This window comes from Sarcophilus harrisii, chromosome 6, assembly GCF_902635505.1.
Source record: "Sarcophilus harrisii chromosome 6, mSarHar1.11, whole genome shotgun sequence".
In the NCBI taxonomy this organism is placed as follows: domain Eukaryota; kingdom Metazoa; phylum Chordata; class Mammalia; order Dasyuromorphia; family Dasyuridae; genus Sarcophilus; species Sarcophilus harrisii.
Window position 1 is genome coordinate 44,595,417 of NC_045431.1, and position 17,084 is coordinate 44,612,500.

Below are 17,084 nucleotides of genomic sequence, written 5' to 3' on the forward strand. Positions count from 1 at the left end.
TCCTTGCAAACAAAAACTGTCATAATCCAGAATAAAAATTCCCAGTATTCCTCTGAAGAAAACTGACCTAGAGTAAGAAGATGTTGCTGAAAGGATTAGTCTTTCCAGTTGTTTGCTTTTTAACTATGATCCCAATTACTAAAACTCTCTGTACTTCTGTTTTGTCATCTATAAGATGAAAATTCTATTTATGCTAGCAATCTCACAGAATTGAGGAAAACTATAAAATACTATGCAAGATTAACTATCCTTATTACTGTCATTATTTTCTTGCTATACAAAGCTGCAGATGCAATCCCTTCCATATGACAGATGCTTAATAAATGGTTAATTGAATATTATGCTAGCTTTTCTATAATCCCCATTGAGTATTTCATGCCCCTTGTCATATTTAAAATAAAACTATATTCAAGTACATATACTTCAGAAGTATAGGTGACTGCAATTTAATCTATTCTGCAAATAAACATCATTTCAAATAAACATTCTGCAAATAAACATCAGTCCACAAACGAGTCTGGGACAAACTATACAATCAGCTATTATGAAGGCTTCATGACTCTTTTGCCTTTGCTTTTTGGACTACAACATGATATCTTCTTTCCTTTTTTTTTTTTTTTTAAAGCCATTGATTTACATTCTTTTTTCATTATTTCCCCTTTTTATTCTCTTTCTTATTCATGAATAGTTTATTCTTACTTAAAATAGTGTCTACAAAGCTTACTATAGAAGAACGGGGAGGTCATTTCAAACATTTTAAAAGAATTCATTCAAGTAATGAGGAGATATAAAGGAGAAGAGCAAGGATGGCAACAATTTTGCCATTGGGGCTAGTGAACCCATGGATATAATAACAACAAAGACAGTTTCTATTTTGTTATTTGTTAAAGGAATATTTCTGGATAACTCACAAATGCCTAATTTCTGGTTCAACTGATTTGAATGAAAAGTGGACAAGGCTATTCAATTGGAAGTGGATAAATGTCTTTAACCTTCCTGAAAGTCCTTTAATATCTATGAGAAATAAAGCAATATTTTCATTTTATCCATCTAGACCTTTCATATTTATAGTCCCATCCTTCTAGGCTTCCTGTATTTAAACAATGATTTTCTTCAAGTTAAATAACTTCAAGTCAAGTAAGTAGGTCAATGACTTTTCCTAGGCCAATTACTATTTTTTAAAATTTAAATAATGTGGTGCTCTGTCCCACTTCAGCTAATTTTGTGATGAAAATTTGTTTCTAAATTTTGAGTGCCAGACAGCATTAAGTCCGACTCAATTATGAAATTTAATCTTCGAAAATGAGTTACTACAATAGTCTTGTTAGAATGATTCAGTTTTCTCAGAAATATCTACAATTTATATTCACAGACTATACATGGTATACATAAGTGAATACATCTACTTTGTATTGTGATTATATACATACTCTGAATGAAACATTAGTAGTGAATTGAAGAAAATTTAAATGCTTAACATATATATGAAATTAAACAAAAACAAAAATTTTAGAAAAAGTATCAATGACCTTGTTTTTTAAAAGCCAGTTTCTGTAATGATAAACATAATGAAAATGATAAAATTCTACTTTTGACCTGTATTGCTAATTTAACCTGGGAGATTATATTTCCACTTCAACAACAAAAATAACAATGAAAGCTTATGTCCATTTTGCAAAAATGAAGGTTTCACCTGGATTAAATTTGAAAATGCTTACAAAAATATCCATTTTCATGCATCAATGCCCTGACTAAAAAGCCAATAATTTGGCACAGTTTTAATGTAATCGAAAGGTGTAAAGAACACATTTAGAAGTAAATTTTCTGCATGATATGTGGAAGATGAGCGTTTCAATTAACATTAAGAGGAGTTTTGATGTAATCCACACAAACAATTCTGTCTTCCTTTTAGAAGATTTGTATGTAAGTATGTGTATGTATATATAGAAATATTCTTTATATATAAAAATTTTCTTGGACATATTTGTTTTTACTCCAAAGGCTGATAATGTTCTTCATGGGAAGTGAATTCTTTCCTTGTTGTAATTATCTTTCTCCTTTAAAATGTGTGAATAATATGATTTTATTTTAGATTAATTTATATATTATTGAGAGCAAATAGTTTAGGGAAGTAATAATTCTACTAACTAAAATGATGGGTAACCTTAAAAGTGAATGGGAAAAACAACAACAACTAAAAATATGTTCATGTAAGCCATGTATATGTGACTGATTTAAATCAAATAAAGTAAATTTCCTATAAAGAAAATCTTAGAAATTTTACCTAGGACAGACATAAAATTATTAAATCCAATTCTTCTTACAAATGAGAAAACACATTACGAAGGGACAATGACTCATACAGAATAAGAAATCGAGCCTGATTTCACATCTACTACCCATTTAACCCTGTCACAATGTGTGTTTATTTAGGAGGACATTTGAACACTGGTGGACAGATCTTATAATACAGAGAAAACCATAAGTTAAGAAACAGAATAGATTGAGAAACAAAAAATTGCCACTGAAACCAAATATGTCCTTGAAAGGATGAAATTGAGATAAGTGCCTGAACTGACTAAATACATGAAAAAGAGATCTCTATACTTCCTTACGGAAGCAAATTTTCCTCCAAGACATGAGAAAAGGAGGAGATAAGAGATGCCGCTATTGATAATTTGAAAGGAATTTTTGAAGCTTCCTTCTAAGTGAAATACAAAAATTAGAATTCTGATACAATTATGAAGGTTAGAGATTTTTTGAGGGAGGCGAAGAAAAAAAATTACATCTTCCAAATCTGAATATATGATCCCATGACCTAGTACAGAAGGAAACTTATAACTTTCTTTGGAATGTGCTCTCTTAAATATACATTCTGAACAAAGTTGAAAAAAAAAATCTGCTAAGTTTCTCCATTTATTATCTTAGAATCAGTCAGGGGTCCTCAAATTTTTTAAATAGGGGCCAGTTCACTGTCCCTCAGACTGTTGAAGGGCCGGACTATAGTAAAAACAAAAACTTTGTTTTGTGGGCCTTTAAATAAAGAAACTTCATAGCCTTGGGTGAGGGAGATAAACGTCCTCAGCTGCCGCATCTGGCCCATGGGCCGTAGTTTGAGGACTTAGATAATATAGATATAGACTTTGGTGTTTATGATTATACATATTTTCACTTTTGTTGCAAGATTCTTTTCTCACCTCTTGTCATTTGCTCTTAGATGAAAGAGAAAACAAGTGATTTTTAACTCCATAGCAGGGACAAAGGAAGAGAGGCATTAAGAAGTAGTCAGAGTATTGGTCTGGATGCTCTCAATATGAGGATAGAAAAGAAAAGGTAGTGTTCAGTTAGAGAATTAGTTGTCCTGGAAAGTAAGGAGTTTTAAGAGGAGGACAACAATGAATTTCTGAAGTTGGCATACATAAATAGAGAGGATTTGTGCTGGTGGTTAGCGAAAACAGGAGCTTGAGTTAAGAGTAAGTATTAGATTTGAATCTAAATACAGATGTTGGAAGCCCTGTGAGAGAGGCTTACTATACACTTAGTTATTCATCCCCCTATTGACAATATAGTCAGCAGTAAGATAAGTGTTTTGGGGTTAGGACCCACCTACTAGAAATGCCAGTACAAAACGAACAAGATGGAAGATATAAAATCAAATTTTTCCTTATGAAACTTAAGCTAAATTAGAGGCTCATCTGAGATAATGTTCGTGTTTCTATCCCTGAGAAAAGAATGCCCTAATGGGCACTGGCTAACCTAACAAATACAATTACCCTTTCTGAATTCTTTTAAATGCATATATGCAACCATTTTTTTCTATAGCTTTTACAAAATGTCATTAGAAAAAAAAATGAATCAGCACTCTTGTTATTACTGTTTAGCATTTATATGGCATTTTATATTTGCAATACTTTTTTATTATTAATCTAGCTATATTTCACATATTAAGGAATATACACATTCTCAGTTTACAAATGGCTTGTATTCTAAAAGTTTGTCAATAATTTAGTTGTATGAAACTTTAAATGATATTTTTTTCTCAAGAAAAACAAGATTGTAAATTGTGAATAAGTTTTCAGGCAAGACTAAAATTTCAGTTTAACCTGTGGTATGGCTGAAATACTTTACATTTTCAATGTGAAAAGATGGGAAACAATATTGGTAATGCAAGTCATTAAATGAAGTATCAAGTTCTATAAGAAATGTTTTTAAGGTATATATCAAATGTTGGCATTAAAAGCAAATGAAAAAGTAGTTGGAAACTTGCACAGTAAATGAAGGCATACTTTTGTGAAGAGCTTTAGTGATTTATAGCAATGTATCTTTTTAAATTAAGCTTTTTTTCCCCTTAAAACCCATTACTTTATTTTTTGTTGGTATACAAGAATTGCTGTTATACTTAACCATATCTAGGTATGTTTTTGTCTCACAAATGGAAAGGATGAAAAAAGATTTTTCTTGAGTTGAGAATCATAATTTAAGTTAATAGAATATTAAAAACAAGAACTACAAGAGAGTTTAATGAGTAGAAACTTGAAAGGGAAAAAAGTATGTAGATTTGAGAAATAGATTGGCAAAGGTTGAATTAACTGACTGGTGAAAGAAAAGGGGGAATTAAAAAAGAGATATTGTAGGAAAGATGGCTCTGAGTTTCTACAGTCATCTCAGAACAATTTGGTTTCTGCCAAAGAAAGGCAAGGTTGCTGAGAAGGCCAATGGAACAGCTGACTCAAGGTAGGCTTTGAGAAACACTAGCCAATTATTTCCATCCTAATATTTAAAAATTCAGCATTTATCACTTATGGAGACCTTTTATAACAACCAAAGATATATGTTGGAAAGAAGTGAACAGAATTTCTAAAACTCTACTCTTAAAAAAAATCTATATTGCATATTAGATAATTTTCTGGATTTAAATTTAGGGAGACCAAATGCAAATACTACTTCAGACATTTAGTAGTTGAATTTTTCTTAGGCAAACTTTTTTTTCCCTTTCAGCTTCACTTTTCTGATCTGAAAAGAAGTATGAAAGCAACTATGTACTGTTGATATGATACTGTTGAAACAGTATATACAAAGGTGTACACACTTGTAACCATTACAGCTCCATATAAATGTTATTGTTATTATGGTTATTTACTGAGACTAAAATTTGAGGGGGTTTTGGCTAGAGGTGAAACCATTGAAGGCAGAAAATGTCAAATTGAGTGGGGTGATTGACTATGGATATTCAAGTGTACCTTTGCATTGGTGTCTCTCCTGGTTGGGATACTCTTCTTCCTCATTGCAGGCTGGTAATATACTTAACATTCTTCAAGAATAAGGTCAAGTGCTACCTCCTGAACTTTGCTATTCCTAAGCCTGTCTGTCGGTTGTTAATATGTCCCCACCACCCAAAATAACTATTTTATATTTATTTCTCTGTGTATATGTTGTTTCCCCTCTCTGTATGCCTCCCAATAGAATGTATACCCATTGCAGGCAAGAATTATTTCATTTCTGTCTTTATATCCTGTTTCTCCAAGTATTTTGCCTATCATATTACTTAATCATTTAATTGATAGGATTTCCCATTATGTCATTGTCTGAATATAAATGATCAAAATGTAGCATGATCTTATTCTCCAAAAGTGAATTCTTTGAACAAGAATAGAACCAAAGAATATAATGATTAGTTCTTGTGACACCACCTTTACATTTGATACCCCATCAGCATTTTCTAAAGGACCAAAACATATCAATATGTTTCACTATTTAAAAGACATACTACTGAACTTTGCTTTTTTTTCAGATTCATCACGATACTCTTTATGATGACATCCTAAGGAGGAAACTCTTCCCTATTATGGGCAATACCTGTCCCCATCTTTCTACCCAAACCCTACCTCTTAAAAAGTAATATTTTGGCTCTAATCCCTCAGTCTTTAAATTTTTCTGAAGGTTCATTTGTTAACCCAGCTATAGCAAATCCAGTGGTCGTTTATGTCAAAAATGTTCATATTTCCATGTTAGAACATCTCATTTCTCTCTAATGGACCTATCTTGACAGTTCTCTAAATAATCTTTGTCATCATAAACTCTTACCACTTCTATCTCTAGGCTTCTGAGTCTTGCTAAAGAATTATAGAATCAGTCCAATAGAAATTTATACTCTTCAAATCTTTATCTGGGCTCCCAGTTTTGCAAAACATTTGTTTATTGCTTTGTAATTTCCTGTCATACTCCTCAGTGCAGTTGATCTAGATCTTTTCTGTTCTTCTCAAATATCTGAGTCCATATCTACTTCTTTGATCATTTCACTTGATCTCTCATTCAGTTTTATTGGATGGAACCAGAGCTATTGAATTCTCTCATCTATCTCTAGTGAAAATTAGAATTTATCTACATCCCTACATCCCCACCCATTCATTTTCCTTGTATTTATTTTCTTTATCCCACAACCATTCCATTATGTCTTTAAAACAGTTGCTACCTATATTTGTATGAATTACAGTTCCCTCTCTGGCTTATCTTACACACTATCAGTGTTATCAAAAGAATACTATATACTTGTAACCTCTAGCTCCTCATTATTCAATATTTGAACTTTGATCTGTACTAATATAATGAAATTCTTAGCTTGAGGGTCACTATTGACCTTTGCATAACTTCCATGTTCTGTGTAGAATATTTGACATTGCTGACCATCTCTTTCTTCTTGAAATTGTGTGCCTTTGAATCTTTTGTTACTGCAACATCCTGATTCTCCTCCTTTTTCTAATTGTTTCTTTTCTCATTCATTTACTTGTCTTGATGTTCTCATTGACTATTTCCAGAGTCTCATCCTAAGTTCTGGTCTAATGGTAGGCTCACACTCTCAGGGATTTTTCTGATGTCCCTGATTTCAAGTTTTCATCTTTTCTTCTGAATCTTGGATTTATATCTCTAATAGACTAGTAATAATCTACATAAATGTGCCTCAAACATCCCAAAATAAACAAGTCACAAAACAAATTTATTCACCCATGAAAAACAGAGACATCAATAAATGGTTTGAGATTTGAATTTGTGACATAAAGGAATTGAAATCTCTATTAATCTTGGTACCTTTGAGTCATCTTTGTGCCTGCCCCTTCTCACTTCACATGCAGTTACAAAGCCATTTCCAGTCCTATTGATATCAATCTAGTTTATTTTCTCATTTCCTTTCACCTACACCATTTTTATAAATTTCCACCTGACCTCTCTGCATCCTATTTCTTCCTTTCAAATTCACTCTACATCACAAAGCCAAATTAATATTACTAAAACACCATCCCATTAATATAATCTCTTTGCCAATTACTTTCTAAATGAGTTGCTTTAAGAGGTAGTTGCAATAGAAGACAAAATAATTGCGCATGGGTTATGCTGAATGTGTTGAACCAAATAGATTCTGAAGTTCTTTCCAACTCTTAGATTTTGTGAAGAGTTGCAAACTCTTTTATTTATTTATTGAGGGGCAATTGGGATTAAATGACTTGCCCAATGACTTGCCCAGAGTTGCACAGGTAGTAAGTGTGAAGTGTCTGAGGCTAAGTTTGAACTCAGGTCCTTCTGAAGACCTGAAGAAAAAGCAGGGTGGGTGCTTTTTCTACTGAGTCATATAGCTATTCCCCTGACTTGAAAATTCTTGAGATTTGCATTTAAGATTTCATTATCTGGCCCCAAGTGACATTTCCAACCTTATATTCTGCTTCTGTGTCTTTATACAGGTTATTCCTTACACCTTGAAGATACTCCTACCATATAATTCTGCATCTCTACCTGTTAAAATCCTATCAATTCTTCAAGAGCAGGGTTGAGTCTCCCTCCTTGTCTTTATAATTTTCCCTCAGAAATTTTCTTTCCTTTGTCTAAACTATTTTATCACTCTTTTTTCTTCATGTTACAGATGCCATTGTGGTATAAATTGATTTCAGAGTTATTCTCTGAAATTTTCCAACTGTATTACAATGAACAAATCAGTCTCTGTTATCTTTAGTTTTCTCATTTGTAAAATTTGGATAATAACAAAATCATAGATTTAGTGCAGGAAACGATCATAAAAATCCAACCCTTTCATTTTTACAGAAAATGAAACAAAGACCTACAGAGTTTAAATGACTTGCCCATCTGGTAACACAACTGGGATTTCAGCCTACATGCTCTGACATTGAATTATACAGTATGCTTTTCAAAATTTACCTTACAGGCTTGACATGAAGATGAAATGAAATAGTATATGTAAAATTCTTTGTAAGTCTTAAAGTACTAGGAAATTAGTTATGATTATTGTATGTAATATTTATATATTTTACCTTGCTGGATTTTAACCCTTTAATTATAGAATCAGTGCCTTATATATTTTTTCTCTCCTTCCTAGTATCTTGCATAGAGTAGAAATTGAATAAATGTTTTAAATTATTTAAAAATTTATTTTAAAAAATATTATTCATTATATTTGAAGAAGGCCAAAATATTTTGTCAACTTAGAGTTAATTCACATTGCCCCATTCTGCCTATCCTGCTGTAGTAGATTTATAGCCATTGAGATTCAATCAATCAGAAAGCCTTCATTAAGTACTTCCTATGTGTCAAGCACCATAGTAAACTCAGGGGATATAAAGAGATTCTGTGATTTTCTCTCACTCATTTCTTCCTATGCCTTTCCTACTACTTCCTACAAGTGATCGATAGGCACTGATCTACACATGAAAATTCCATTTGTTGCCAAAATCCTATGAAGTTTAGATTTATTTCTGACCCACCCCCTGCTCTCCCTGAATACAATCACATACTTACAAGAACAGTCAAAACAGCAAGTGTTAAAGACTGTGGTGTCAATCCCAGTGTTCAGCCCATTTAGCTTTGATATCAGAGTAGTTTCTGCACTGAAGAATTCTATAGAAGGATTTTTTTTAAATCCTCGATTTTAAAACTTTAAAGTTACCGAGTGCTAACTACAGTATAAAATTTTAAACTACCTCATTTTATATTTTTTACTCAAAATATGGAAATGCTAAGAAATTGTCAACAATTATACACTAATATAAAATAGAATCATTTTAATTTAATGAATTTAAAAATAGAATCATTTAAAGTATGATTCCACTTTTTGAAGTGATATAAAACCATCATCAAGTTTTTTATAATTCATCACCAGGTTGGCGTTGGCCGTATTATAATGGATTTTTGTTGTTGTTATAATGATTCTCATAGACCATCTATAAAGCTATGGACAGGTTGTGACCTCTTTTAGTAGGAGAAATATTCATACCAACAAAATCACAGCTTTTTGGTGTATTGCCCCATATGAGGCTACCATCTTTATCTTCTCTCCACTAGAACCTTAGACTCCAACTCTGGAATTCCCCTTGTCTTTTTAATGCTAAGCTTTCACCTTACATTGCTTGTTTCCCAAGCCAAGTCTCCATTTTATTCCTTGGCCACATCCGTGCCAAACCATTGGCCTTTTAACCCATATCCTCTTTATTGATAGTCCCCATTCTCAAGAATCTTATATCACCAATCTACACCATAGTTTCTATTGCATTGTAAATACATCATTAGTAAATAGTATTATCTTCTATACTAAGTTCCAAATTGAAATTCAGATATAATAGTTGTACTTGTTTAAGAAGGAAAGAGTTACTTTTTTTAAGTGATGATGGAGAAAATTCTTAATTAAGCAAGAAATAAAGAGGGTAATCAGTAAACAATCATTTAGTATCTAATATATGTCAGACTGTAATAAAAATGAGAATACAAAAAAGGGCAAAATTTAACACCTTGCCTAAAGGAGCTCTAATTGGGGATACAAAAAGCAAACAATTATTTCTGAAAAGCTATATTCAGGATAAATGAGAAATAAGAGGGAGAAGGCTCAAGGATTTAGAGGGATTGGGAAAGATTTCTTGTAGAAGATAAGATTTTAGTTGTGTCTTTAAGAAACTGGGGAAGCTAGTTTGCAGAAATGAGGAGGAAATCACAAGATTAGGGTCATTTCAATTACTAGAAATTGAAAGATCTTCACAATAATAAAATCATTGCTGCTAAAATAAGATAGATGACTGTTAATAGGAGAGAAATCTTTGTATCTCTTATCTCTAGGAGTTTCGTATCTAAATAACATAAGGATTTAACAAATACGTAAGATCAAGAGACGGCTAAGTGATACAGTAGATAGAGCACTGAATTTGGAGTCAGAACATATGAGTTCATATCTAGCCTCGAATATTTATTAGCTATATGACTCTATCCAAGTTTCATGATCTCTCTGCCTCAGTTTTCTATAAAATGGGGATAACAATAACTCCTCTCATTCAGGGTCTTTGTGAAGATCAAATGAGATGGTATTTATAAAACATTTCGCAGACATGAAAAAATGCTGTATAAATGCTGGTTGTTAACAACAATAATAACCATTCAAAACAGATAAAAGCTGAAAAAAGGATTTGAACAAAGGAAAAAATTCAAACACTTGACAAGCACAAAAAAGGCTCCAAATACCTAATAAGTGAAATGGAAAATTAAGACAATTGTAAGCTTTCACTGCACACTTTGAAAATTGACAAAGGTGACAAGAATGAAAATAAAAGTTGAAATACTAGCACAAAAATAGAGACGCTCTCAGACAAGCTCTGGATTGTTCCAACAATTATTGAAAACTTGAAACAACATTTTGTGCTAAAAATCTTGAAAGCAGTCATATCTTTTAACACAAAGACTCCACTAGTGGGTGTAATAACTATCAAATGAGTTTTCACCACCCTGGGTAGTACCTCTTAACAATTCACCTGGGTATGTGAGTACCTGTTTACTCTCTCATTTGTTGGCTATCCTACTTCAAATTTCTCTGAAATTAGTAAGTCTAGATTCCTGGAGAAGGACTATCACTATGCATTTAAAACTCAAATTTTCTCAGTTTTAATGGCCTGTTTTTCAAGGGAAATGTACTCCTTTTCCTCACCAGTCCGGCTCTTGAGCACTCACTGATGCATTTCTATCTACATAAAACAGGCACTCACAGTAATGACACTTTTTAGACCTTAAATAAAACCATTTTTTAATTCACACTTCACTCCTTGCTGTTTCTTTCTTTTTTCTGTCTGGATTCCCAATCTTTTCACCAAATCACCTCCAACCTCCGCCTTTGTATTCTATACCTATACTTTCCAGTGGCTTAAATCAATGCTTTCCGGCTCTCAATGAGTCCACCCGCTTACTTAACAGTAAGGCAAAGTAAATAATATAAGTATTCATTTATAAAATAAATGTATGAACAATAAATTATATCATAATTCATATAAATCTGTACCATATCAAAGCTCTCGGTATTTGGGGGAGAGAGTGGGTGCCCACATAAATATGGAAGAGAAGAACATGAAGAAAGAAAACTCATTTCTCAGGGTGTAGTAGAACTCAGTACCGCAGGCTTTGATGTCATTGGTACATTGACAAACGTCTGCATCATAGCACAAAACTGCTTGTCTACTAACTGTGGGTTGATTCTCATTGTTCCCCTTACATATTCTCATCTAAGCTCAAACTATGTTGCATTTACAAGTTCTTTCAGCTTAAAATTGACATTAAAAAGAAGTTGAAAAAGTTGTAATTTTTTTTATATGAATAACAGTTACCTTTTAGTCAGAAAACTTCAAAGAACATTAGACTGGCTTTTCTTTGGGCTTTATTTACAGACAAGCCCAATGAATGACTTACTCACCAGGATGCTGCATTATCCAGTCGAAATAGAGCTCAGCACAAACAGCTTAAGGTAGCCCTCTGAATAAGACAAACTAGTCTTGCCAGTTATTCTTATACAGCAAAGCAACTTAGGTACCTGTCTTTCCCCCTTTTTTTTTCCTCTCAAATTGTAAAAGTATCAGTCACTTTTAAGAATCTCATTTCCCTTGAGTTTTAAGAGGCTAAGAGGAACAAACATATATATATATAAACATAAACAAAAACTTAAACAATTAGGCTGAACATCTCCCTAATCAAGTCAGGAATATTTTAGCTTTATTTGGGGCAGCTAGGTGGTGCAGTGGAGCATCAGCCCTGAAGTCAGGATGTGAGTTCAAATCTGCTCTCAGACACTTGACACTTCTTATGTATGACTTGCCCAAGCAAGTCCCTTAACCCCATCCCCCCCCCCCATTGCCTCAGGAAAAAAAAAAATCTTAATCAGCTAACTGGTACAACAATTGGTCTTTTCAAATGCAGTTCTAAAAGAACTGTTCTTTGTTATTGTTGTTGTTGTTTAATTGACATGTCCCTCTTTTTCTTTCTTCTTATGTCAGCATTCCTAATTATTTTTACCAAATCAGTTCCAGCCTCAGCCTTTGTGTTCCATACCTATAACTTTCAGGAGATTCTCCTTTCACTTAGAAAGGTCATAGTTTGCCAAATTTTTCCTATGAAATGGATAAACTTTTTTTTAATTAAATGAAAATCTCCAAATCATTATAATTTCTCTTTTTCATGATTTTACTCTTTTTATTTCTAAAACAGTGATTAGCAGATTAGCTGAGAGATTTTAATGCTCTGCTGCTTTATGTTCTAAACATTTTTTGCCTTTGAAAAATATTTACTATTTTCCCCTATTTTAATAAACAATAAACCTTTTCTGGCTATATAAAACCATTATTTTCATATAAACAAGGCATTATCCTAAATGTTTCACCATGTCATGTTAACTTCCATAAGTAATTCAGGAAAACCATCCTAATTTGGGGTTTGAAATTTTAAAGTGTTGAGAGTTTTCTTGCTCTAATTCCTTGGTGCCAGACTTCTTCCTATAACATCTATCATTCTTCTTGAATCCTCTCCTGAAACTCACATTGGAGAGAATATGAATGTATATCCATGATATTTGTAGTGGGAGAGAAGTATACTCAGGTTTCTGTATTCATGAGTTTAAGGGGTCTCTGTTCCACCTAGTTAACTAGGTGGTGCAAGAGAGTGAGTGTTAGAATCTAATCAAGATTTGAATTCAAATCCAGCCTCAAAGATTGAGTATACATTTTCACCCCTGAATAAATCAATTAAACTCTTTCTGTCTCTGTTTCCTAATTCTGTAAAATGAGAATAAATAATAGTATCTAGCTACTAGAGTTATGAACATGATATTTATAAACTGCTTTCCAAACATTAAGACTATAAAATAGAGCTTTTGAAAAAAGAGGGAATATATAGACCAAATTATAGACTTAAAAAAGTATTGTTCTGTGTTAACAGTGAAAATAAATTGAAGAATGTGTTATAAAGACTTAAAAGAGTTAAAACATATTTTAAGTCAAGAATTTATTTCAAATCAGCAAACTGACCAGCATTTATTATGTGCCTATTACATGCCAGGAAGTATGCTAAACTCTAGAGAAAGGGAAAGACTGCCCATACTTTCAAGTGACCTATTAATGGGAAAGATGCAAATAACTGTGCACAAACAAGATAGATATTAAGTGTGTGTGTAAAGGTTAGGCACTGGTGTTAAAGAAGGTTGTGAAAGACTTCTTGCAAAAAATGGACTGTTAGCTGAGATCTAATGAAAGCCAGGGAAAAAACAGGAGGCAGAAAAAAACCATAGCCATTAGGCACCTCTTCAGTATAAAAGGGCTATTTCCTATTGAAAGTTTTCAGTTCCCTAATACAATCCAAATTTTATTCTGACTAAGCTTGGTTCTCAGAATCAAAAAATAACCTGAAAAACCTACACCACCTCACCCAGATTTGATACCCTTTTTAAAAAGGAAGAACTTTGAGAGAGAGGATATGTTATCTTTGCATAGTAATGAGATTTATATGAATTTATTTCAAAAGTTATGCTAGAGATTAAATTGCATGTCAGCACAACAGAACTTGTGATTTAATGTATGTTACTATCATATATTATTGACTCCTATTTTTAATGATCAAACTATTATAATGATTTGATTTTAGAATCATTGTATCTTGATGTTTATTCTTTAAATTTTTCAAATAGACCAATATGCTGTGGCTTCTTGCTAAAGTACTTTGATAGGTAGTCCAATGGTAGTATAACTTTCATGCCCATTTTTTTTTTTTTTTTTTTTTTTTTTTTGCTTGTTAAAGATTGCATCTCACTTTTTTCAGGAAACCCAAACTTTCTCACCCAGATACTCAGGGGACTGAGTTTCCTCATCTATTAAATGAGGTTAGAGCTAATGAATTATCAGATCTATTTGAGCTCTAACATGGTGACATGCTATGAAATAAGGTTTTTTACTCTTCCTTACAGAAAGAGAATGAATACAGACCAGGATGGCAAGGGAGTGATTAAACAGACATTTAAAACTTAACAAAAGAGAGATGAGGCAGAATTCACAAAAGTGAACGATTCTAATAGATTTAAGGAGACAGATTGAGCTTTAGAATAACAGACTGAACTATCACCAAAACATCAAAGAAATGTGGCCATTGGCATATCTGTGTTCCCTTGCCTGCCACGGCACTCAATGTCTTGAAACCTGGGTATACAGTGTTCATTCATATCAGTGGAGATTTTTTTAAAACACAGTTTAACAATGCAGATAAGGTGAACCCTCTGTCCTTATAATATGCTAATTAAATATATTTGTGTCTCCAGCAAAAGATGAGGCTATGTAGTGATGAATAAGGACTCTAAACACACATGACACCTCGTTAAAATGTAATTTTCACATCATAAATCTGAGCCTTTTACTTTGACAGTTGAGTAATGTGAATGTTGGACTGGGAATCTTGAACATTTTGAAACTGTCACGTGTCTAATAGGTAACTAAACTTGTTTCCTGTATTGTTTAGTTTAATACGGTACATTCTGGCTAGAAAATAAATCAAAGGAGCAATGGAATCTTAAATCACACAGGATATGAGTTATGATCGCTTTCCAATTCCTCTAAGATAGCACTATCTCTGACGTTTAATCTAGGTCTTACCTGAGAAGCAGAATTGAACTTTTCAAACAGGAGGTATATTTTCAAGCTCTTTGTTGCTAATATTAGACCATTCTTTGCTTTTATCCTTCAACTATTTCCCTTTCTCTACAGCAACCTCTTTCCATCTCCTCTTCATTGCCTATAGTGACAGCTGCTGGCTCTGGACTTTGCTGCTGGAGATTGTACAGGGCATCCAGCCAATTGCTGCAGTAGCTATTACATCCCAATTTACCAGGAGCTAGATTTTGGCTTCTGTTTGTTTTCACCTTTCATGTATTTTTCTTTTTTTGATAATTGAGGGTCATTAACTTTCCAAGTTGACCTACTCCCTATTTGTTTTTTAGCCAGATGAACAGGCTAGACCTATAATGTTTAAAAAAAAAAAGTAAGTCCTTTAAAACACAAAGATATTATGTTCATTTGCAATCTAGATGACTTCTTTTAAGAAGCAAAAAAAAAAAAAAAAAATCAAGGAAAAATAATTGTCACAATGTCATTTACTTATTGCTCTGGAGCAGCAGGTCTGAGCATATGCATCTTTAGAGCTGAAGTAGTAAAAAGAACTTTCGTACATGCAGTTTTCAGTCACAAAGGGATGGATTATTCAGTTTCTGGCTGTTTCCCACTCACTCCAGCTGTCCACCCCTTATCCATTTCACTACTCATTAGCATGTCCACCAGAGGGCAGGCAGGTGGAACTGAAATCAATTTGGCTGCTCATTAGCCAATCTTGTAAAGGTTGATACCAATGGCTAAATTGAGATTTCTCATTACTTAGGGGTTTCCTTTAGAAATGCTGTACTTCCACCACAATTAGAGGGGGGGAAAATGGCTATACTGTGCAAGACAGTGAATGAGCCCCAGCCCTCTTTTTCTGAAATCTTCTGTTTAATGCATTTTCAAAAAAAAATTTTAACCATATTATGGAATAAGTGTTTTCTTATTTTTTCCTTCAAATTTAACTACATAGCAATAATGGTAATAATAGAATGTGAGCTTAAAGAAAAAAGCCTTCCTTCTTAGTAAAGTGAGCCTTGAATATCATCATGAATTCCTAGTGAGTTTTACAGAGCTAGGTCCCAGTTCACTTTTGTAACTCCAGTAATCCCAAAGTAAAATTTGTCGAAGAAGGGTTTTAGGTATGTTTTGTTATTTTTTTTATTTTTATTTTTATAGGGCGTGGGGGGAGGGAGATGGTGGTAGGAAGAAAGGATGTGTGCAGTTAAGCTATTGTGTCTAGAGACCTGTGTTTGCTAGGTGCTTAATAAATGCTTGTTGATTGATTAATAGTTATTTCTATAGTTAGACGTTGTCAAATATAAAATGGATAGAAACTTTGTCTCCTTTCAATAGAGATAGAGCATTCTGAAAAAGCTGGTGATAAGATAGCTGATAGTCCAGGTGGCATCTGAGGTGTCAAAGTATTTAATTGGCTTAGTATTTTTAAAATGTGTTTGAATGACTTCTTCTGTGTTACTTGACCTGTGAAGGTGCTGCAGGTCCCAATACTTCTGATTTGTTTACATTCTGCCTCCTTCTATAGCCTGACCCTTTAAAATCTCCTGGGCCTTGAGCATCACCTAGTGACTAGTGCAGGAATTATCCATTTGTAAGCATCATGGTATGCAAACTCCTCCCAGCTTCCAGGATAAAGTATGAATATAGCTACAGATTAGACTGACAAATTTCCAGAATACAGAAGCATCTTAAAAGCAACATAAAAATCAGGTGAATTTCCAGTTCAACAAGGATCTGCAAACAGTGGCTATTTAATCCTAGCAAGAAATAGCAAAACTATTCTATCAGAACAAATTGTATAAAGTTATAGTTTTCTTCTTGGAAGAGAAAGCTGAGTCAAGAGAATAAAATCTTATATGACCTGAGGCATGTAAGTTTAGAATATAAGGTAAAGGGAATGATTCAAATGATTTAAAGACTAGGATTTATATATGTGTACACATATATATGTATGCATCTAATATATATACATGTAAATATACACATATATATGTGTGTATATATACACAGAGACTATCAAAGTGAGTTCTCTAGCTCCTTACATATTTTAAATGTAATTCTTTTTTAAAAACATTTTCCTTGATTCTTCAAGAATCTCTCAAAATACCTATTCAACAGAACAATTCC

The 17,084-nt window shown here is 32.9% G+C and overlaps 1 protein-coding gene across 15 annotated transcripts in view; it reads left to right on the plus strand.

Moving 5' to 3' along the window:
* The window catches only part of ADGRL3 (adhesion G protein-coupled receptor L3), a 571,267-nt gene that overhangs the window by 231,095 nt on the left and 323,088 nt on the right, over positions 1-17,084 (plus strand). The gene's annotated exons all lie outside the window — the stretch shown is intronic.